The sequence below is a fragment of the Pseudophryne corroboree genome, chromosome 1 (genome assembly GCF_028390025.1).
Source record: "Pseudophryne corroboree isolate aPseCor3 chromosome 1, aPseCor3.hap2, whole genome shotgun sequence".
NCBI lineage: Eukaryota > Metazoa > Chordata > Amphibia > Anura > Myobatrachidae > Pseudophryne > Pseudophryne corroboree.
The window spans coordinates 554074171-554099009 of record NC_086444.1 but is presented as its reverse complement, the minus strand read 5'-3'; the positions used below and the strand labels follow the sequence as shown (position 1 = coordinate 554099009).

The following is a 24839-nucleotide window of genomic DNA, read 5'->3' as shown; positions in this document are numbered from 1 at the left end:
GGAAGTCTTTCCCATCCCGCCTGGGAACAACAGGCAGATGGTGGCAGCATGGCGCTCCCAGCACACAGGCCTCCTGGTAACCAGCAGAAGTCTGGAGTCTGGCAGCAGCCCGCATCCACCAGCCAGAGAGTCCTGGAATTGCCTCAGCAAGAACACTCCCATCACCTGGCCAGCAGCAGCTCGTAAAGAGTGGACAAGTGCCCATATACCGGGCTGGCTATAATGGAGGCTGGGGGCCTGTTGCGGTGCTGTCCGCAGTCTGGGCTCTGCACCCTGGGTGTAAGCAGGGTGGGCGACACCAATGCATGAGCAGAGCTGAGGAGGGAAAGTGGTGTGTAATAGACTTGACGATGGCCGGAGCCTTCACCTGGGAGCATTGGCCAACCAACCATAACCCTGTGAGTACCGCCTTGTTTCATAGTTGTGGGACTAGAAGTCCCAGCATGTCTTTCTGTCTTTGTCCTTCCACAGCAGTATGTTGCTTCCTCTAGCCAGTATTTTGTTATATTTATAAAGAGGCAAATAAGGGATGTAGTGTATGGTATACAGGGGCCAGTGATGAAGAATATGTTATAGCGGGGTTAGTAATGAAGAGTAGGATATAGAGGGGTCAGTAGCATAGCGTATAAAGGTGTCAGGTATTTTGCATCGGGTATAGAGGGGTGAAGGTTATAGCATATGGAGTAAAAGGGTCAGGGATGTAGTGTCGGGTATAGAGGGGTGAGGGATGTAGAGTAGGTTACAGAGGGGTCAGTAATGTAGATTAGGGTATAGAGCAGAGGTTCTCAAACTCTGTCCTCGGGGGCACACACAGTGCATGTTTTGCAGGTAACCCAGCACAGGTGTATTAATTACTCACTGACACATTTTAAAAGGTCCACAGGTGGAGCTAATTAGTTCACTTGCGATTTTGTGAGGAGACCTGCAAAACATGCACTGTGTGTGCCCCCGAGGACCGAGTTTGAGAACCTCTGGTATAGGGGGATCAGGGATGTAGTGTAAGGTATAGAGAAGTCAGCGATGTAGTGTAGGGTAAATAGGGTCAGGGATGTAGAGTAGTTTATAGAGGAGTTAGGAATATAGTATAGGGAATTGAGGGGTCAGTAATGTAGAGTAGAGTACAGAGGGGTCAGGGATGTAGTGTAGGGTATAGAGAAGTCAGGGATGTAGTGTAGGGTATAGAGAAGTCAGGGATGTAAAGTAGGGTATAGAGGGGTCAGGGATGTAAATAGTGTATAGAGGGGTCAGTGATGTAGAGTAGGGTATAGAGGGCATAGTAATGTAGAGTAGGATATAGAGAGGTCAGTAGCATAGCGTATAAAGTGGTCAGGTATTTTGCATAGGGTATAGAGGGGTGAAGGTTATAGCATAGGGAGTAAAAGGGTCAGGGATGTAGTGTAGGGTATAGAGGGGTCAGTGATGTAGAGTAGGTTACAGAGGGGTCAGTAATGTAGATTAGGGTATAGAGGGGTCAGTACTATAGAGTAGGGTATAGAGGGATCAGGGATGTAGAGTAGTTAATAAAGGAGTCAGGAATGTAGTATAGGGTATTGAGGGGTCAGGGATGTAGTGTAGGGTAAAGAGGAGTCAGGAATGTAGTGTATGGTATAGAGGAGTCAGGAATGTAGTGTATGGTATAGAGGCGTCAGGGATGTAAAGTAGGGTATAGAGGGTTCAGGGATGTAGTATAGTGTATAGAGGAGTCAGTGATGTAGAGTAGGATATAGAGGGGTCAGTGATGAAGAGTAGGGTATAGAGGGGTCAGTGATGTAGAGTTGGTTATAGAGGGGTCAGTGATGTAGAGTTGGTTATAGAGGGGTCAGTAATGGAGTATAGAGGGGTCAGGAATGTAGTGTAGGGTATAGAGGAGTCAGTGACGTAATGCAGGGTATAGAGGTGTCAGGTATGTAGATTACGGTATAGAGGGGTCAGTATTGTAGAATATAGAGGGGTCAGTTATGTAGTGTAGGGTATAGAGGGGTCAGTAATGTAGAATAGGGTATAGAGGGGTTAGGGATGTAGAGTAGGTTATAGAGGGGTCAGTTATGTAGTGTAGGGTATAGAGGGGTCAGTAATCTAGAATAAGGTATAGAGGTTTCAGGTATGTAGTGTAGGGTATAGCGGAGTCATTGATGTAATGCAGGTTATAGAGGGGTCAGTGATGTAGAGTAGGGTATAAAGGTTTCAGGTATGTAGATTAGGGTATAGAGGGACCAGTATTGTAGGGTATAGAGGGGTCAGTAACATAGAGTAGGGTATAGCGGAGTCAGGGATGTAGAATAGTGTATAGCGGGGCCAGTGATATAGAGTAGATTATAGAGGGGTTAGTAATGTAGAGTAGGATATAGAGAGGTCAGTAGCATAGCGTATAAAGGCGTCAGGTATTTTGCACAGGGTATAGAGGGGTGAAGGTTATAGCATATGGAGTAAAAGGGTCAGGGATGTAGTGTAGGGTATAGAGGGGTGAGGGATGTAAAGTAGGGTATAGAGGGGTCAGGTATGTAGAATAGTGTATAGAGGGGTCAGTGATGGAGTGCAGGGTATAGAGGAGTGAGGGACGTAGAGTAGGTTACAGAGGGGTCAGTAATATAGATTAGGGTATAGAGGGGTCAGTAATGTAGAGTAGAGTACAGAGGGGTCAGGGATGTAGTGTAGGGAATAGAGGGGTCAGGGATGTAGTGTAGGGAATAGAGGGGTCAGGGATGTAAAGTAGGGTATTGAGGGGGTCAGGGATGTAGTTTAGTGTATAGAGGGGTCAGTGATGTAGAGTAGGGTATAGAGGGGTCAGTGATGTAGAGTAGGGTATAGAGGGGTCAGTGATGTAGAGTAGGGTATAGAGGGGTCAGTGATGTAGAGTAGGTTATAGAGGGGGTGATAGAGTCTGCACAGGATCTCTCAATCTGAAAACTTCCTGATTTGTTTGATATAGGATAAAACTATAGTTATCATTTTAACCAACATATTGCCATGTAATTGAATAATTCATAACAGGCACTAGGTTGGTGGTGCTCCCAGAGGTAGTTCAGTGAACTAGTACAGAGAAATTGTATGGTTCCTGTGTAGTACAGGAGCCAAAGAAGAAAAGAAGAAAGACTACACGTCTTTTCTGGGGCACACTTTTGTAGTAAATTGTGTAATATTATAGTATTTAACATATAACTTTTATTAATATTCCTCAAAAAATAGGGGGCTATAAGGCAAAAATGGAACTGAAAAATGATACAGATACTATCCGTTTATCAAAAGGTTAATCCATCCGATTTAAATATAGTTGATTGTACAAGGTAATACAAATCAAACTGGTTGGCTCCATTAAGCAAAAATATATGTCTCTCTATTGTTAGAAGAACTATGATCGAAATTTGAATGATATTGAGGTTATCTTCTTCTGAAAAGATGAAATATACCTATAATAAATAACACTGACAATGTTCTGGAAGAGAAAAAGTATTTCTCTATCTAACAAGGCTGGGCTCACCCTGTTAATTGGTGAGAATCTGCTTCTATAAGCTGAAGTAGATAAGGTGAGTATTACCAAATACTTTGGCTCCAGGTCTTATTATTTTCTGTAGGATAAAAATACCTGCAGTACCAAGTATTCTCTGGTGGTCTCCCAACCAGGTACTGACCTGGCCCACAGTGCTTGGCTTCCAAGATCAGACGAGGTTGGGCATACTTAGTGTGGTTTGACCGCAGGTGAATATATCCTGCTTTATAATGCCCGGAACCAAGTATTGTGTACTGGAAGTTTCAGGAACTCTTTAAGTCCAGATATTAGTAGCACAAAGATGTGTGTTGATAATATTGGAGGGGACAAATTACAGATGAGTCCTGAAACAGAGTTCGGTTTACTGTCAAGCCTGATGCTGTCCCATTATTGCCATGTTTCACAAATATTTCAGATCAAAATAATGTATATACGAGAAAAGTCACATAAGTATCTGAGAAACTTGGTGCAAAAAACAGATGTGCAGTTATTGCGAAGATATTGAAAGGGATGAGGCATCAGACATAAGGATAATATCCCACTGTTAGGTGCAGGGGTAAAGTCCCCCCAAAGATGACAAAATATAAAATGAGTCCTGAACCAGAGTTCGGTTTTACTGACAAGCCTGACGTTGTCCCATTGTTGCCATGTTTCACAAATGTTTCAGGTCAAAATAATGTATATAATTGAAAAGTCACAATAGTATCTGAGAAACTTGGTGCAACAAACAGATATGCAATTATTGCGGAGATATTGAAAACAATGCGGCTTCAGACATGAAGTGATATCCTACTGTTAGGTGGAGGGGTAAAGTACCCCCCTTGGTCAGTGGAGACCGTCACTCGAGATCCGTAATGGAGGGTGAGTCCAGCAGAGAGACGCGCCGGTGTCCGCGGTCCGTCGACCGGAAGTTCGGAAACCGGAACCGGAAGTCGCATTGTTTTCTCAGATACTATTGTGATTTTTCAATTATATACATTATTTTGACCTGAAACATTTGTGAAACATGGCAACAATGGGACAACGTCAGGCTTGTCAGTAAAACCGAACTCTGGTTCAGGACTAATTTTATATTTTGTCATCTTTGGGGGGACTTTACCCCTGCACCTAACAGTGGGATATTATCCTTATGTCTGATGCCTCATCCCTTTCAATATCTTCGCAATAACTGCACATCTGTTTTTTGCACCAAGTTTCTCAGATACTTATGTGACTTTTCTCGTATATACATTATTTTGATCTGAAATATTTGTGAAACATGGCAATAATGGGACAGCATCAGGCTTGACAGTAAACCGAACTCTGTTTCAGGACTCATCTCTAATTTGTCCTCTCCAATATTATCAACACACATCTTTGTGCTACTAATATCTGGACTTAAAGAGTTCCTGAAACTTTCAGTACACAATACTTGGTTCCGGGCATTATAAAGCAGGATATATTCACCTGCGGTCAAACCACACTAAGTATGCCCAACCTCGTCTGATCTTGGAAGCCAAGCACTGTGGGCCAGGTCAGTACCTGGTTGGGAGACCACCAGAGAATACTTGGTACTGCAGGTATTTTTATCCTACAGAAAATAATAAGACCTGGAGCCAAAGTATTTGGTAATACTCACCTTATCTACTTCAGCTTATGGAAGCAGATTCTCACCAATTAACAGGGTGAGCCCAGCCTTGTTAGATAGAGAAATACTTTTTCTCTTCCAGAACATTGTCAGTGTTATTTATTATAGGTATATTTCATCTTTTCAGAAGAAGATAACCTCAATATCATTCAAATTTCGATCATAGTTCTTCTAACAATAGAGAGACATATATTTTTGCTTAAAGGAGCCAGTCAGTTTGATTTGTATTACCTTGTACAATCAACTATATTTAAATCGGATGGATTAACCTTTTGATAAACAGATAGTATCTGCATCATTTTTCAGTTCCATTTTTGCCTTATAGCCCCCCATTTTTTGAGGAATATTAATAAAAGTTATATTTTAAATACTATAATATTACACAATTTACTACAAAAGTGTGCCCCAGAAAAGACGTGTAGTCTTTCTTCTTTTCTTCTTTGGCTCCTGTACTATACAGGAACCATACAATTTCTTGGTTATAGAGGGGTCAGTAATGTAGAGTATAGAGGTGTCAGGAATGTAGTGTAGGGTATAGAGGAGTCAGTGATGTAATGCAGGGTATAGAGGGGTCAGTGATGTTGAGAAGGGTATAGAGGTGTCAGTTATGTAGATCAGGGTATAGAGTGGTCAGTATTGTAGAATATAGAGTGGTCAGTTATGTAGTGTAGGCAGTGGCGTAACTAGAAATTTTTCTCCCCCAAGCCAAAAAATTCTTCGGCGCCCCCCCCCCATACTTGGCAGTAGTAAAGGGAGAAATATGCGCGCGCCTTAGGCGCGCGCCACCAAAAAGGGGTGTGGCTTCATTGGAATGGGCGTGGCTTCACGCAAAGGGGCATGGCATTGCAGGAAAAGACTACCTTATACCCCGGTTTTGCAACCTGCATGCCCAGACGTTAGCCACCACAGGAAAGAAAAATAATCCTGATTCATGCCCCTTACATTATTTGTCATTTTTCCTCCTTATAGTAATGCCCAGTATACATTATTCCACATACTGCAATGGCCTTAGCCATTATGCCACACACAACAATGCACATGACACAATATGCACACACTGTAATGCCCCCGACACATTATGCCACACACCGTAATGCCCCCGACACATTATGACAGGAATCGCAATGCCCGTTATACATTATGCTACACACCGTATCTGTGACACAGTATGACACATACCGCAATGCCCGTTATACATTATGCCACACCGCAATGACCCCGAGACATTATACCACAATGCCCGTGATATAGTATACAACACACCGTAATGCCTGACACATTATGACACACACCGCAATGTCCGTGATACATTATGCCACACACCGTAATGCCCATTACACATTAAGTTCTACAGTAAGGCTTCTAATTACTTTTAAATTACCTGCTCGTTGCCAGGGGTTTCATGCTCTTTGTTCCATGCACGGTGCCAGGGGTTTTCATGCTCAGGGTGTCATGCTCGTTGCCAGGGGTTTCATGCACTGGGTGTCATGCTCGTTGCCAGGGGTTTCATGCACTGGGTGTCATGCTCGTTGCCAGGGGTTTCATGCACTGGGTGTCATGCTCGTTGCTAGGGGGTAGTGCTTGTTGCTAGGGCTGTGCTCCCAGTGCCACATATGCCCCCAGTGCCAGATATTGCCCCACAGTGCCAGGTATATGCCCCCAGTGCCAGATATTCCCCCACAGTGCCACATATGCCCCCTCAGTGCCTGCTCCCCCCAGTGCCAGATATTCCCCCACAGTGCCAGGTATATGCCCCCAGTGCCAGATATTCCCCCACAGTGCCAGGTATATGCCCCCAGTGCCAGATAGTCCCCCACAGTGCCAGGTATATGCCCCCAGTGCCAGATAGTCCCCCACAGTGCCAGGTATATGCCCCCAGTGCCAGATATTCCCCCACAGTGCCAGGTATATGCCCCCAGTGCCAGATAGTCCCCCACAGTGCCAGGTATATGCCCCCAGTGCCAGATATTCCTCCACAGTGCCAGATAGTCCCCCACAGTGCCAGGTATATGCCCCCAGTGCTAGATATTCCCCCACAGTGCCAGGTATATGCCCCCAGTGCCAGATAGTCCCCCACAGTGCCAGGTATATGCCATCAGTGCCAGATATTCCCCCACAGTGCCAGGTATATGCCCCCAGTGCCAGATATTCCCCCACAGTGCCAGGTACATGCCCCCAGTGCCAGATATTTCCCCACAGTGCCAGGTATATGCCCCCAGTGCCAGATAGTCCCCCACAGTGCCTGCTCCCCTCCCCCTCCTTTGTGTTGGAGGGACACGGAGCACACAGCGCGCGCCCCCCTGTGTCCCTCCTGGCTTTCCGGCTGTCTAATAAAGGAAGTGCCGGTTCGTGAGCCAATCAGAGCTCACGAACGGCACTTCCTGTATTAGACAGCCGGAGAGCCAGGGAGGGACACAGGGGGGCGCGCGCTGTGCGCTCCGTGTCCCTCCTTACAGCGGCGGAGGGAAGGAGACCTGCAGATTGATATGCGGACGCTCGTCCGCATGTCAATCTGTTCTAAGTCAGTGGCGCCCCAGCAGCCCCTCGCCCCCAAGCCACCACGAGGGCTGCGGGGGCAGTAGTTACGCCACTGAGTGTAGGGCAGTGCCATAACTAGACATTTTAGCGCTGTGTGCAAGAAACAGTAGCGGCGACCCCCTCCTTACATACAAAACAGGGCTGCTGCGCGCCTAAAATATATAAAGGCGTGGCTTCATGTGAAAGGGGCGTGGCCACAGAGCCTCCTTTTACACATTACAGCAGGCAAAGCTCCCTTTTTTATTACGGCAGGCAGAGCTCCCTTTCACACATTACGGCAGGCAGAGCTCCCTTTCACACACTACGGCAGGCAGAGCTCCCTTTCACACACTACGGCAGCAGAGCCCCCTTTTTACACATTGCGGCAGCAGAGTCCTCCTTTTTACACATTCCAGCAGGCAGAGTCCCGTTTTTACACATAACAGCAGGCAGAGTCCCCCTTTTTTACACATTACAGAGGCAGATTCCCCTTTTTTACACATTTGGGAGGGTTAGAGCAGGTGAGAGTAATGTGGGGGAAAGAGCTAGGGTTAGAGCAGGTGAGAGGAATGCGGGGAGGGCTAGGGAAAGAGCAGGTGAGAGGCACGCGGGGGGAGGGCTAGGAAAAGAGCAGGTAAGGGGCACGTGGGGGGAGGGCTAGGGAGAGAGCAGGTAAGGGGCACGTGGGGGGAGAGTTAGGGAGAGAGCAGGTGAGAGGAACACTGGGGGAGGCCTAGGGTGAGAGCAGGTGAGAAGAATGCGGGGGGAGTTTTAGGGTGAGAGCAGGTGAGAAGAATGTGGGGGGGGGTTAGGGTTAGAGCAGGTGAGAGGAACATAGGGCAAGGGCTAGGGAGAGAGCAAGCAAGAGGAACGCGGGGGGAGGAGAGAGAGAATGGGGGATGTAGAGTTGATCACAGTGCCTACCAGTAACCAGACTAGCAGTTCTCCACCGTGCTCCTCGGGTAGTGGGCGGTAATGTTGCGTAGCCCGGCGGGTGCATGCAGAGATTTTTCAACCCCACAGCGCATTGCGCTGTGTGCAAAGCCCCTCTCGCTCATACCTAGTTACGGCCCTGGTGTAGGGTATAGAGGGGTCAGTAATGTAGAGTAGGGTATAGAGGAATCAGGAATGTAGAGTAGGTTATAGAGCGGTCAGTTATGTAGTGTAGGGTTTAGAGGGGTCAGTAATCTAGAGTAAGGTATAGAGGTGTCAGTGATGTAGAATAGGGTATAGAGGTTTCAGGTATGTAGATTAGGTTATAAAGGGATCAGTATTGTAGGGTATAGAGGGGTCAGTACTATAGAGTAGGGTATAGAGGGATCAGGGATGTAGTGTAAGGTATAGAGGAGTCAGTAATGTAGAATAGGGTATAGAGGGGTTAGGGATGTAGAGTAGGTTATAGAGGGGTCAGAAATGTAGTGTAGGGTATAGAGGGGTCAGTAATCTAGAGTAAGGTATAGAGGTTTCAGGTATGTAGTGTAGGGTATAGAGGGGTCAGTGATATAGAGTAGGGTATAGAGTTTTCAGGTATGTAGATTAGGGTATAGAGGGACCAGTATTGTAGGGTATAGAGGGGTCAGTACCATAGAGTAGAGTATAGAGGAGTCAGGGATGTAGAATAGTGTATAGCGGGGCCAGTGATATAGAGTAGATTATAGAGGGGTTAGTAATGTAGAGTAGGATATAGAGAGGTCAGTAGCATAGCATATAAAGGCATCAGGTATTTTGCATAGGGTATAGAGGGGTGAAGGTTATAGCATATGGAGTAAAAGGGTCAGGGATGTAGTGTAGGGTATAGAGGGGTGAGGGATGTAAAGTAGGGTATAGAGGGGTCAGGTATGTAGAATAGTGTATAGAGGGGTCAGTGATGGAGTGCAGGGTATAGAGGAGTAAGAGACGTAGAGTAGGTTACAGAGGGGTCAGTAAAATAGATTAGGGTATAGAGGGGTCAGTAATGTAGAGTAGAGTACAGAGGGGTCAGGGATGTAGTGTAGGGTATAGAGGGGTCAGGGATGTAAAGTAGGGTATTGAGGGGGTCAGGGATGTAGTATAGTGTATAGAGGGGTCAGTGATGTAGAGTTGGGTATAGAGGGGTCAGTAATGTAGAGTATAGAGGTGTCAGGAATGTAGTGTAGGGTATAGAGGAGTCAGTGATGTAATGCAGGGTATAGAGGGGTCAGTGATGTTGAGAAGGGTATAGAGGTGTCAGTTATGTAGATTAGGGTATAGAGGGTTCAGTATTGTAGAATATAGAGTGGTCAGTTATGTAGTGTAGGGTAGTGCCGTAACTAGACATTTTAGCGCTGTGTGCAAGAAACAATAGCGGCGCCCCCCCTCCTTACATACAAAACAGGGCTGCTGCGCACCTAAAATATATAAAGGCGTGGCTTCATGTGAAAGGGGCGTGACCACAAAGCCTCCTTTTACACATTACGGCAGGCAAAGCTCCCTTTTTTATTACGGCAGGCAGAGCTCCCTTTCACACACTACGGCAGCAGAGCCCCCTTTGTACACATTACGGCAGCAGAGTCCTCCTTTTTACACATTCCAGCAAGCAGAGTCCCGTTTTTACACATAACAGCAGGCAGAGTCCCCCTTTTTTACACATTACGCAGGCAGTTCCCTGTTTTTTTACACATTACAGAAGCAGAGTCCCCCTTTTTACACATTAGGCAGGCAGATTCCCCTTTTTTATACATTTGGGAAGGTTAGAGCAGGTGAGAGGAACGTGGGGGAAAGAGCTATGGTTAGAGCAGGTGAGAGGAATGCGGGCAGAAGGCTAGGGTTAGAGTAGGCGAGGGGCACGCGGGGGGAGGGCTAGGGAAAGAGCAGGTGAGGGGCACGCGGGGGGAGAGCTAGGGAGAGAGCAGGTGAGAGGAACACTGGGGGAGGCCTAGGGTGAGAGCAGGTGAGAATAATGCGGGAGGAGGTTTAGGGTGAGAGCAGGTGAGAAGAATGTGGGGGGGAGGTTTAGGGTTAGAGCAGGTGAGAAGAACGTGGGGGAAGGGCTATGGAGAGAGCAAGCGAGAGGAACGCGGGGGGAGGAGAGAGAGAGGATGGGGGATGTAGAGTTGATCACAGTGCCTACCAGTAACCAGACTAGCAGTTCTTCACCGTGCTCCTCGGGTAGTGGGCGGTAATGTTGCGTAGCCCGGCGGGTGCATGCAGAGATTTTTCAACCCCACAGCGCATTGCGCTGTGTGCAAAGCCCCTCTCGCCCATACCTAGATATGCCCTGGTGTAGGGTATAGAGGGGTCAGTAATGTAGAGTAGGGTATAGAGGAATCCGGGATGTAGAGTAGGTTATAGAGCAGTCGGTTATGTAGTGTAGGTTATAGAGGGATCAGTAATCTAGAGTAAGTTATAGAGATTTCAGGTATGTAGTGTAGGGTATAGAGGAGTCAGTGATGTAATGCAGGGTATAGAGGTGTCAGTGATGTGGAATAGGGTATAGAGGTTTCAGGTATGTAGATTAGGTTATAAAGGGTTCAGTAATGTAGGGAATAGCGGGGTCAGTACTATAGAATAGGGTATAGAGGGATCAGAGATGTAGTGTAGGGTATAGTGTAGTCAGGGATGTGGAGTAGGTTATAAAGGAGTCAGGAATGTCATGTAGGGTATTGAGGGGTCAGTAATGTACAGTAGAGTATAGAGGGGTCAGGTATGTAGTGTAGGGTATAGAGGATTCAGGGATGTAGTGTAGGGTATAGAGGGTTCAGGGATGTAGAATAGTATACAGAGGGGTCAGTGGTGTAGTATAGGGTATAGAGGGGTCAGGGATATAGAATAGTGTATAGAGGGGTCAGTGATGTAGTGTAGCGTATAGAGAGGTCAGGGATGTAGAGTTGGTTATAGAGGATTCAGGAATGTAGTGTAGGGTATTGAGGGGTCAGTAATGTAGAGTATAGAGGGCTCAGGGATGTAGTGTAAGATATAGAGGAGTCAGGGATATAGTGTAGGGTATAGAGAAGTCAGGGATGTAAAGTAGGAAATAGAGGAGTCAGGGATGTAGAATAGTGTATAGAGGGGTCAGTGATGTAGAGTAGGGTATAGAGGAGTGAGGGATGTAGAGTTGGTTATAGAGGGGTCAGTAAAGTAGTGTAGGGTATAGAGGGATCAGGGATGTAGTGTAGGGTATAGAGGGGTCAGGAATGTAAAGTAGTATATAGAGGGGTCAGGAATGTAAAGTAGTATATAGAGGGGTCAGGGATGTAGAATAGTGTATAGAGGGGTCAGGGATGTAGAATAGTGTATAGAGGAGTGAGGGATGTAGAGTTGGTTATAGAGGGGTCAGTAAAGTAGTTTTAGGGTATAGAGGGGTCAGTGATGAAGAGTAGGGTATAGAGATGTTAGGTATGTAGATTAGGGTATAGAGAGGTCAGTATTGTAGAGTATAGAGTGGTCAGTAATGTAATGTGGGGTATAAAGGGGTCAGTAAAAATACTAAAAACAGGGAAAAGATCAGAGATTCAACACAACATGCACCCTGCCACTCTGCAAGCACCTCAATATGCTCAAACTGACGTGTCAATAAACTCTTTTAATTTTTTTCTTTTATTTCTGGGGGATACGGAGGGGGCACCAAAGGAAATTATTGCCCTGGGCTCCCCATGGTCTAGAACAAGTCTTGATTTCCAGAGTACATTGTAGTTTACTACCTGCAGACTGTAGTTTCCTAGTTTATCTGCAAAACAAATGAAATAAGTTAGAACACAAATAGCAGCTGATATAAAGAATGGTGGCTTAGATAATTCTGGCATTATTTCACCTCTAATGAGACCAGAGCCATAACTACATGTGTGCAAAGTGTGCTTTGCACACAGAACACCTGTCCTGGGAGCGCATTGTGCACCGTGTCCCTGATTGGCTGCCTTGGAGATGACAGCAGGCAGCTCTGGTTTCTAGTACTGTACGTGAGCCATGCCTCCTGCTGGGGAAGAGGCTCACAGGTAGAGTGTCCTGTGCAGTGTTGGTTAATAAAGCGGGTGGCCAGGTCCTGCTGCTGGGAGAGATCGTGGGTGGTCGTGGGAGAGGCCCACAGATGGAGATGTGAGTTTCCTGCAGTGCCAGGTATGAAAGCGGCTGTGGCCGGGTCCTGCTGCTGTGTGAGGATGGCGGTGGCCGGGAGAGAGGCGCAGAGGTGTGTTGCACCAACTAAGGCTATCTACCACTGTTACAGTACCTAAGTAGCACATGTACAGTACTTGCAGCATCTGAATAAAAATGGGACTCTGCTGCTGTAATGTGTAAAAAGGGGACTCTACCTGTCGTATTGTGTAAAAGGGGACTTTAGCTGCTGTAATGTGAAAAATGGGACTCTGCCTGCCTTAATCTGTAAAAAGGGGCTCTGCTGCATTAATGTGTAAAAAGAGGACTCTGCCTGCAGTAATGTGTAAAAAGGGAGACTCTGCTACTTTAATGTGTAAAAAGTGAACTCTGCCTTCCGTAATGTGTAAAAATGGGACTCTGCCTGCCTAATATGTAAAAAGCAGGACTCTACTGCCTTAATGTGTAAAAGGGGACTCTACCTGCTTTACTGTGCAAAAAGGGGACTTTACCCGCTGTAATGTGTAAAAATGGGACTCTGCCTCCCGTAATGTGTAAAAAGGGGGCTCTGCTGCAGTAATGTGTAAAAAGGGAGACTCTGCTGCTATAATGTGTAAAAGGGGGACTTTGCCTGCTGTAATGTGTAAAAAGGGGAATCTACCTGCCTAATGTGTCAAATGGGGGACTCTGACTGCCGTACTGTGTAAAAGGGGACTTTACCTGCCATAATGTGTAAATGGGGGCTCTACCTGCCGTAATGTGTAAAAAGGGGCTCTGCCTAGCAAAATGTGTGATAGGGGCTCTACCTGGAGTAATGTGTAAAATGGGGCTCTACCTGGCGTAATGTGTGACAGGGGCTCTACCTGGTGTAATGAGTGCAAGTGGCACTACTGTGTGGCATTATTTGAATAATGGAGACTACTGTATAGCTTAATATGAATTGGTAGTATTTTGTGGCCACGTCCCTTCCCCATGAAGACACGCCACTATATTTTTGTCACACGACAATGGCGTGCACTGGCCCTATTTTAAATTTGGGGGGGGGGGGGGAGCGATACTGTTTCTTGCACACAGCACTAAAATTTCTAGTTACGGCACTGAATGAGACTACCTAACTGGTTTTGACTATGCACATTAAAATACCTTTACAGAACACTAAACCAAATTAAGCAAATGTGTGCTGCAATCCAATGCTTTTAACACCACATTGACCAAGCAGCACTTGAATACAGAATTTAATTAATATTTAGTAATAAGTGCTTCATCTGCTGAGCGATGTATTTAACAAAGAATTCATTCGCACAGCCGATCGCAAGGAGATTGACAGGAAGAAGGCGTTTGTGGGTGGCAACTGACCGTTTTCTGGGAGTGTTTGGAAAAACGCAGGCATGTCCAAGCGTTTGCAGGGTGGGTGTCTGACGTCAACAGAGCCGGCCATAAGCATAGGCAAACTAGGCAATTGCCTAGGGCATTTGATATGCCTAGGGGCATCATCAGCATCTGCTGATTAAAATGATATGCAGCACGCCTATATTCTGTATGTAGCATTTCATATGCAGATACAGCCACAGTCTCACACAGTATATTGGCATGCTGCATATCAGTTTAATCAGCAGAAGCTGCTTGTGCATCCTAGCCACATAGCAATGCAAATAAGATGCATTTTCATTAAAAAAAAAAAAAGGTGCCAGACATTAGCATTGATGCAAGATTAGTGAGGACATCTGTATCCAAGCAGAGGCAGAGGTCACAGTGTTAGTGGAAGTGTGAGTGCTGTGTGCATGTGAGTGGGTTGGTTGTGCAGTAGTGTTCAGAATATGTGTAAGGAGCATTATGTGTGTCATGTAAAAATGCTTTTAAAATGTGCAACATATGTGTAAAGGGCCACTATGTGTGTCATTATGTGTATAAGGGCATTAATAATGTGTGGCATATGTGTAACAGGGTACTACTGTATGTGTGTCATTATGTGTATAGGGGCACTAATAATGTGCAGCAAATGTGTAGGGGGCACTATGTGTGTCATTATGTGTAAAAGGGCATTAATAAAGGTTGTCATAATGTGTAAGGTGCATTATGTTTTTTTTTTTTTTAAAGATTTATTTATTAAGGTTTTATAATAGACAAATGAAATCGTAATTTGAAAAGTCAGAAAGATTAACAGTCTTATCTTGCAGTAAACTGTATGACATAACAATCACAAGGTCAATAAAATTTTTGCTGAACCTTGAACAATCTGACTCTGTATTAATTACTAATTAAAGGTAAATTAGGAAATAAAAAGATAGATAAAGAGATGGGTAAGAGGAACACACAAGAGGGGAGTAGAATACGGGGAAGAGTCGTGTGATAGCAGCATTGACATATAGTAATATATCGAAGATCAGCCTATAAGTCCACTCATAATATCCTCACAAAGCAGAAATATACAATAGGCATTACAAGTACTGATTTAAATCAAAATTTCTATTAGAGATGAGCGGGTTCGGTTTCTTTGAATCCGAACCCGCACGAACTTCACTTTTTTTTTCACGGGTCCGAGCGACTCGGATCTTCCCGCCTTGCTCGGTTAACCCGAGCGCGCCCGAACGTCATCATGACGCTGTCGGATTCTCGCGAGACTCGGATTCTATATAAGGAGCCGCGCGTCGCCGCCATTTTCACACGTGCATTGAGATTGATAGGGAGAGGACGTGGCTGGCGTCCTCTCCATTAGAATAGATTAGAAGAGAGAGAGAGAGAGAGAGATTGTGCAGACAGAGTTTACCACAGTGACCAGTGCAGTTGTTGTTAAGTTAACTTTTATTTAATATATCCGTTCTCTGCTATATCCGTTCTCTGCCTGAAAAAAACGATACACAGCAGTCACACAGTGTGACTCAGTCTGTGTGCACTCAGCTCAGCCCAGTGTGCTGCACATCAAATGTATAAAAGCTTATAATAATTGTGGGGGAGACTGGGGAGCACTGCAGGTTGTTATAGCAGGAGCCAGGAGTACATAATATTATATTAATTTAAAATTAAACAGTGCACACTTTTGCTGCAGGAGTGCCACTGCCAGTGTGACTAGTGGTGACCAGTGCCTGACCACCAGTATAGTAGTATATTGTTGTATACTATCTCTTTATCAACCAGTCTATATTAGCAGCAGACACAGTACAGTGCGGTAGTTCACGGCTGTGGCTACCTCTGTGTCGGCAGTCGGCACTCGGCAGGCAGTCCGTCCATCCATAATTGTATAATTATATACCACCTAACCGTGGTATTTTTTTTTCTTTCTTTATACCGTCGTCATAGTCATACTAGTTGTTACGAGTATACTACTATCTCTTTATCAACCAGTGTACAGTGCGGTAGTTCACGGCTGTGGCTACCTCTGTGTCGGCAGTCGGCAGGCAGTCCGTCCATCCATAATTGTATTATTATAATATATACCACCTAACCGTGGTTTTTTTTTCATTCTTTATACCGTCATAGTGTCATACTAGTTGTTACGAGTATACTACTATCTCTTTATCAACCAGTGTACAGTGCGGTAGTTCACGGCTGTGGCTACCTCTGTGTCGGCAGTCGGCAGGCAGTCCGTCCATCCATAATTGTATTATAATATATACCACCTAACCGTGGTTTTTTTTTCATTCTTTATACCGTCATAGTGTCATACTAGTTGTTACGAGTATACTACTATCTCTTTATCAACCAGTGTACAGTGCGGTAGTTCACGGCTGTGGCTACCTCTGTGTCGGCAGTCGGCAGGCAGTCCGTCCATCCATAATTGTATTATAATATATACCACCTAACCGTGGTTTTTTTTTCATTCTTTATACCGTCATAGTCAGTCATACTAGTTGTTACGAGTATACTACTATCTCTTTATCAACCAGTGTACAGTGCGGTAGTTCACGGCTGTGGCTACCTCAGTGTCGGAACTCGGCAGGCAGTCCGTCCATCCATAATTGTATTACAATATATACCACCTAACCGTGGTTTTTTTTTCATTCTTTATACCGTCATAGTCAGTCATACTAGTTGTTACGAGTATACTACTATCTCTTTATCAACCAGTGTACAGTGCGGTAGTTCACGGCTCTGGCTACCTCTGTGTCGGAACTCGGCAGGCAGTCCGTCCATCCATAATTGTATTACAATATATACCACCTAACCGTGGTTTTTTTTTCATTCTTTATACCGTCATAGTCAGTCATACTAGTTGTTACGAGTATACTACTATCTCTTTATCAACCAGTGTACAGTGCGGTAGTTCACGGCTGTGGCTACCTCTGTGTCGGAACTCGGCAGGCAGTCCGTCCATCCATAATTGTATTATTATAATATATACCACCTAACCGTGGTTTTTTTTTCATTCTTTATACCGTCATAGTGTCATACTAGTTGTTACGAGTATACTACTATCTCTTTATGAACCAGTGTACAGTGCGGTAGTTCACGGCTGTGGCTACCTCTGTGTCGGCAGTCGGCAGGCAGTCCGTCCATCCATAATTGTATTATAATATATACCACCTAACCGTGGTTTTTTTTTCATTCTTTATACCGTCATAGTCAGTCATACTAGTTGTTACGAGTATACTACTATCTCTTTATCAACCAGTGTACAGTGCGGTAGTTCACGGCTGTGGCTACCTCTGTGTCGGAACTCGGCAGGCAGTCCGTCCATCCATAATTGTATTACAATATATACCACCTAACCGTGGTTTTTTTTTCATTCTTTATACCGTCATAGTCAGTCATACTAGTTGTTACGAGTATACTACTATCTCTTTATCAACCAGTGTACAGTGCGGTAGTTCACGGCTGTGGCTACCTCTGTGTCGGAACTCGGCAGGCAGTCCGTCCATCCATAATTGTATTATTATAATATATACCACCTAACCGTGGTTTTTTTTTCATTCTTTATACCGTCATAGTGTCATACTAGTTGTTACGAGTATACTACTATCTCTTTATCAACCAGTGTACAGTGCGGTAGTTCACGGCTGTGGCTACCTCTGTGTCGGCAGTCGGCAGGCAGTCCGTCCATCCATAATTGTATTATAATATATACCACCTAACCGTGGTTTTTTTTTCATTCTTTATACCGTCATAGTCAGTCATACTAGTTGTTACGAGTATACTACTATCTCTTTATCAACCAGTGTACAGTGCGGTAGTTCACGGCTGTGGCTACCTCTGTGTCGGAACTCGGCAGGCAGTCCGTCCATCCATAATTGTATTACAATATATACCACCTAACCGTGGTTTTTTTTTCATTCTTTATACCGTCATAGTCAGTCATACTAGTTGTTACGAGTATACTACTATCTCTTTATCAACCAGTGTACAGTGCGGTAGTTCACGGCTGTGGCTACCTCTGTGTCGGCACTCGGCAGGCAGTCCGTCCATCCATAATTGTATTACAATATATACCACCTAACCGTGGTTTTTTTATACCACCTAACCGTGGCAGTCCGTCCATAATTGTATACTAGTATCCAATCCATCCATCTCCATTGTTTACCTGAGGTGCCTTTTAGTTCTGCCTATAAAATATGGAGAACAAAAAAGTTGAGGTTCCAAAATTAGGGAAAGATCAAGATCCACTTCCACCTCGTGCTGAAGCTGCTGCCACTAGTCATGGCCGAGACGATGAAATGCCAGCAACGTCGTCTGCCAAGGCCGATGCCCAATGTCATAGTACAGAGCATGTCAAATCCAAAACACCAAATATCAGAAAAAAAAGGACTCCAAAACCTAAAATAAAATTGTCGGAGGAGAAGCGTAAACTTGCCAATATGCCATTTACCACACGGAGTGGCAAGGAACGGCTGAGGCCCTGGCCTATGTTCATGGCTAGTGGTTCAGCTTCACATGAGGATGGAAGCACTCAGCCTCTCGCTAGAAAACTGAAAAGACTCAAGCTGGCAAAAGCACCGCAAAGAACTGTGCGTTCTTTGAAATCCCAAATCCACAAGGAGAGTCCAATTGTGTCGGTTGCGATGCCTGACCTTCCCAACACTGGACGTGAAGAGCATGCGCCTTCCACTATTTGCATGCCCCCTGCAAGTGCTGGAAGGAGCACCCGCAGTCCAGTTCCTGATAGTCAGATTGAAGATGTCAGTGTTGAAGTACACCAGGATGAGGAGGATATGGGTGTTGCTGGCGCTGGGGAGGAAATTGACCAGAAGGATTCTGATGGTGAGGTGGTTTGTTTAAGTCAGGCACCCGGGGAGACACCTGTTGTCCGTGGGAGGAATATGGCCGTTGACATGCCAGGTGAAAATACCAAAAAAATCAGCTCTTCGGTGTGGAGGTATTTCACCAGAAATGCGGACAACAGGTGTCAAGCCGTGTGTTCCCTTTGTCAAGCTGTAATAAGTAGGGGTAAGGACGTTAACCACCTCGGAACATCCTCCCTTATACGTCACCTGCAGCGCATTCATAATAAGTCAGTGACAAGTTCAAAAACTTTGGGTGACAGCGGAAGCAGTCCACTGACCAGTAAATCCCTTCCTCTTGTAACCAAGCTCACGCAAACCACCCCACCAACTCCCTCAGTGTCAATTTCCTCCTTCCCCAGGAATGCCAATAGTCCTGCAGGCCATGTCACTGGCAAGTCTGACGAGTCCTCTCCTGCCTGGGATTCCTCCGATGCATCCTTGCGTGTAACGCCTACTGCTGCTGGCGCTGCTGTTGTTGCCGCTGGGAGTCGATGGTCATCCCAGAGGGGAAGTCGTAAGCCCACTTGTACTACTTCCAGTAAGCAATTGACTGTTCAACAGTCCTTTGCGAGGAAGATGAAATATCACAGCAGTCATCCTACTGCAAAGCGGATAACTGAGTCCTTGACAACTATGTTGGTGTTAGACGTGCGTCCGGTATCCGCCGTTAGTTCACAGGGAACTAGACAATTTATTGAGGCAGTGTGCCCCCGTTACCAAATACCATCTAGGTTCCACTTCTCTAGGCAGGCGATACCGAGAATGTACACGGACGTCAGAAAAAGACTCACCAGTGTCCTAAAAAATGCAGTTGTACCCAATGTCCACTTAACCACGGACATGTGGACAAGTGGAGCAGGGCAGGGTCAGGACTATATGACTGTGACAGCCCACTGGGTAGATGTATGGACTCCCGCCGCAAGAACAGCAGCGGCGGCACCAGTAGCAGCATCTCGCAAACGCCAACTCTTTCCTAGGCAGGCTACGCTTTGTATCACCGCTTTCCAGAATACGCACACAGCTGAAAACCTCTTACGGCAACTGAGGAAGATCATCGCGGAATGGCTTACCCCAATTGGACTCTCCTGTGGATTTGTGGCATCGGACAACGCCAGCAATATTGTGTGTGCATTAAATATGGGCAAATTCCAGCACGTCCCATGTTTTGCACATACCTTGAATTTGGTGGTGCAGAATTTTTTAAAAAACGACAGGGGCGTGCAAGAGATGCTGTCGGTGGCCAGAAAAATTGCGGGACACTTTCGGCGTACAGGCACCACGTACAGAAGACTGGAGCACCACCAAAAACTACTGAACCTGCCCTGCCATCATCTGAAGCAAGAAGTGGTAACGAGGTGGAATTCAACCCTCTATATGCTTCAGAGGTTGGAGGAGCAGCAAAAGGCCATTCAAGCCTATACAATTGAGCACGATATAGGAGATGGAATGCACCTGTCTCAAGTGCAGTGGAGAATGATTTCAACGTTGTGCAAGGTTCTGATGCCCTTTGAACTTGCCACACGTGAAGTCAGTTCAGACACTGCCAGCCTGAGTCAGGTCATTCCCCTCATCAGGCTTTTGCAGAAGAAGCTGGAGGCATTGAAGAAGGAGCTAACACGGAGCGATTCCGCTAGGCATGTGGGACTTGTGGATGCAGCCCTTAATTCGCTTAACAAGGATTCACGGGTGGTCAATCTGTTGAAATCAGAGCACTACATTTTGGCCACCGTGCTCGATCCTAGATTTAAAGCCTACCTTGGATCTCTCTTTCCGGCAGACACAGGTCTGCTGGGGTTGAAAGACCTGCTGGTGACAAAATTGTCAAGTCAAGCGGAACGCGACCTGTCAACATCTCCTCCTTCACATTCTCCCGCAACTGGGGGTGCGAGGAAAAGGCTCAGAATTCCGAGCCCACCCGCTGGCGGTGATGCAGGGCAGTCTGGAGCGACTGCTGATGCTGACATCTGGTCCGGACTGAAGGACCTGACAACGATTACGGACATGTCGTCTACTGTCACTGCATATGATTCTCTCAACATTGATAGAATGGTGGAGGATTATATGAGTGACCGCATCCAAGTAGGCACGTCACACAGTCCGTACTTATACTGGCAGGAAAAAGAGGCAATTTGGAGGCCCTTGCACAAACTGGCTTTATTCTACCTAAGTTGCCCTCCCACAAGTGTGTACTCCGAAAGAGTGTTTAGTGCCGCCGCTCACCTTGTCAGCAATCGACGTACGAGGTTACATCCAGAAAATGTGGAGAAGATGATGTTCATTAAAATGAATTATAATCAATTCCTCCGCGGAGACATTGACCAGCAGCAATTGCCTCCACAAAGTACACAGGGAGCTGAGATGGTGGATTCCAGTGGGGACGAATTGATAATCTGTGAGGAGGGGGATGTACACGGTGATATATCGGAGGGTGAAGATGAGGTGGACATCTTGCCTCTGTAGAGCCAGTTTGTGCAAGGAGAGATTAATTGCTTCTTTTTTGGGGGGGGTCCAAACCAACCCGTCATATCAGTCACAGTCGTGTGGCAGACCCTGTCACTGAAATGATGGGTTGGTTAAAGTGTGCATGTCCTGTTTTGTTTATACAACATAAGGGTGGGTGGGAGGGCCCAAGGATAATTCCATCTTGCACCTCTTTTTTCTTTTCTTTTTCTTTGCATCATGTGCTGATTGGGGAGGGTTTTTTGGAAGGGACATCCTGCGTGACACTGCAGTGCCACTCCTAGATGGGCCCGGTGTTTGTGTCGGCCACTAGGGTCGCTAATCTTACTCACACAGCTACCTCATTGCGCCTCTTTTTTTCTTTGCGTCATGTGCTGTTTGGGGAGGGTTTTTTGGAAGGGACATCCTGCGTGACACTGCAGTGCCACTCCTAGATGTGCCCGGTGTTTGTGTCGGCCACTAGGGTCGCTAATCTTACTCACACAGTCAGCTACCTCATTGCGCCTCTTTTTTTCTTTGCGTCATGTGCTGTTTGGGGAGGGTTTTTTGGAAGGGCCATCCTGCGTGACACTGCAGTGCCACTCCTAGATGGGCCCGGTGTTTGTGTCGGCCACTAGGGTCGCTAATCTTACTCACACAGCTACCTCATTGCGCCTCTTTTTTTCTTTGCGTCATGTGCTGTTTGGGGAGGATTTTTTGGAAGGGACATCCTGCGTGACACTGCAGTGCCACTCCTAGATGGGCCCGGTGTTTGTGTCGGCCACTAGGGTCGCTTATCTTACTCACACAGCGACCTCGGTGCAAATTTTAGGACTAAAAATAATATTGTGAGGTGTGAGGTATTCAGAATAGACTGAAAATGAGTGTAAATTATGGTTTTTGAGGTTAATAATACTTTGGGATCAAAATGACCCCCAAATTCTATGATTTAAGCTGTTTTTTAGTGTTTTTGGAAAAAAACACCCGAATCCAAAACACACCCGAATCCGACAAAAATAATTCGGTGAGGTTTTGCCAAAACGCGTTCGAACCCAAAACACGGCCGCGGAACCGAACCCAAAACCAAAACCCGAAAAATTTCAGGCGCTCATCTCTAATTTCTATACACATAAGTTATATGTCACCGTTTTACAGTCTATCATTTTTAATACATGAGCTTTGTTATAGGGGTCTAAAGTGTTGATAAAACAATTCCATTTTACACAAAATTTGTAGAGTCCAAAAAAAGGGTAAATTGTCAAAAATGTTTTCCAGTCGTAGTACATTAGTTGTAAGAGCTTTTGTTTAACCTCCATAATGGTAGGAGCCGAATTTTTGACCCATCGGATTAATATACATTTCTTAGCAAGGGTGAGTATAACACTCAGCAAAGAGCATATCTTCGGTTTTAGATTCCAATTCTTAAAATTTAGACATAAACATGCTAATGGGTCTGGGTGAACATTCATGTCAAACATTTGATTAATAAGTACTAAGAGTTTATTCCAGAAGAATTTTACTTTTCTGCACTCCCACATACAATGTAGAAAGGATGCTGAAGAGACTCCACATTTAATACAGCTCCCTTTTTCACTAGGGATCATATACTTGCGTTGTAGCGGAGTGATATATGCCCTGTGGATCGTTCTCAGGTGTACCTCTTGGAGGTACGATGATCCCAGAAATTTAAGGGATCTTAAGCAGGGGTCAGTAAGTTCAGCAACATCCGTCAGGGCCGGAATATCCTTTTTCCATTTTAAAAGCAAGTTTTCCCATTGAATTGTGGGAGAGCAGTTCAGCAAAATAACGTATAAGGATTGCACTTTATAAGGGCGTGAACAGGTAAACTTAAGTAAAGAATCAATATCATTGGGATGTGTTTTGGAAAGTATTTTCGAACCTCTAAACATTGTAGGAAGAGAAGGATGACTAATGGAATGCACAAAATGACGCACCTGGAAATACATGAACATATGATGTTTAGGAAGGTCAAATTTATGACACAGTTCTGAAAACGAGTAAATAGAGCCTCCAGGATCAAATATTTTACTAAATGAGTCTAGCCCTTTAATTTTCCATTGTGAGAAGGCAGGATTTTGTAAAGATGGCAAAAAAACTGGATTTCCCCAGAAAGGGATGAACTGTGAAAAATAAGGATTTCTATGAAGCATTTTGTTAACAGTGTTCCAAGCTGAAAAAGTATCCTTAAATAGAATGTGGTCTTTAAACTTAGATGGTATTTGAGAGGGATGTAGATGAATTAGAGCAGCTGGTGAGTATGGGGAAAAGATAGCATGTTCTAACTCAAGATCAGTATAAAGTGATGTATTGTGAAACCAATCTATTATATAACGGAAATGTACTGCCAAGGAATAGGCCTTTAAATCTGGGAAACCAAAACCACCGTCTTTTTTTGCCGATTTTAGTTTCAATTTAGCAATCCTTGGGCGTTTACCTTGCCATATGAATTTTAAAAACAGAGCTTCAAGTTTGAGTATATCAGAACGTGTAAGGGAGATCGGGAGCATCTGTATAAAATAAAATATTTTGGGGAACAAGATACTTTTGATGACTTCTATTCTACCTAGTAACGATAATGGAAGATCTTTCCATGCTTCAAGTTTCAAAAGTATGTTACTCATAGTCTGAGAAAAGTTTATTTTATATAAGTTAGTTAGGTTGGGGCAAATATTAATACCTAGGTATTTAAAGTGGGTTTTAGAAATTTTAAAAGGAGGAATGTCCGTGTTCAAAAAGATGGCCGGTGAAGTATTACCTAGCAATAAAATTTCCGATTTTGTGATATTTATCTTATAACCTGCAATTTTTCCGAATGAAGAAATTAAATGGAGGAGAGCTGGTAAGGACTGTTTTGGATTGGTTAAGAATAAAAGTGTATCGTCAGCAAATAGAGCTATTTTTAATGTTTCTGTCCCTAATTTAATTCCCTGAATACAGTTAGATTGACGCACGGCCACAGCTAGTGGTTCAATCGATAAATCAAAAAGGAGAGGGGAAAGGGGACACCCTTGCCTCGTTCCTCGTTGTAATAAAAAGGGGGGGGGGACATTACTCCGTTACAAAATACATAAGACGAAGGGGAAGAGTACAACGTTTTTATAGTTGAGATAAAAGATTCTGGGAAGCCAAAATTTTTCAATGTTTGGTATAAATGGGGCCACAGTAAAAGGTCAAAGGCCTTTTCTGCATCTAGAGTGAGAATCAAACTATGGGGTGAATCTGGGGATACAAGGTTATTTTCATGTTGTATGACTGAGAGAACTCTTCGTATATTCACCACTGAATGCCTTCCGGCTATAAAGCCAGTTTGATCTTTATGGATCAGTACAGGTAGAATGTCTTTAAGTCTTTGCGCTAAAATGGATGTAAAAATTTTAAAATCAACGTTGAGCAAAGATATCGGTCTGTATGAACCCGGCAGGGAGAGATCTCTACCCTCTTTTGGCAAAACTTTAATCACAGCATCAGTAAAATATAATGGAAGAGT

The 24839-nt window shown here is 45.0% G+C and overlaps 1 protein-coding gene and 2 pseudogenes across 1 annotated transcript in view; 1 reads left to right on the top strand and 2 right to left on the bottom strand.

Annotated features, from left to right (window-relative positions):
• The window catches only part of LOC134898831 (cyclin-dependent kinase 4 inhibitor B-like), an 80291-nt gene that overhangs the window by 47218 nt on the left and 8234 nt on the right, over positions 1-24839 (bottom strand). The window lies entirely within an intron of this gene.
• Positions 3581-3698, bottom strand: LOC134952282 (5S ribosomal RNA; annotated as a pseudogene).
• LOC134952271 (5S ribosomal RNA) lies at positions 4932-5049 on the top strand (annotated as a pseudogene).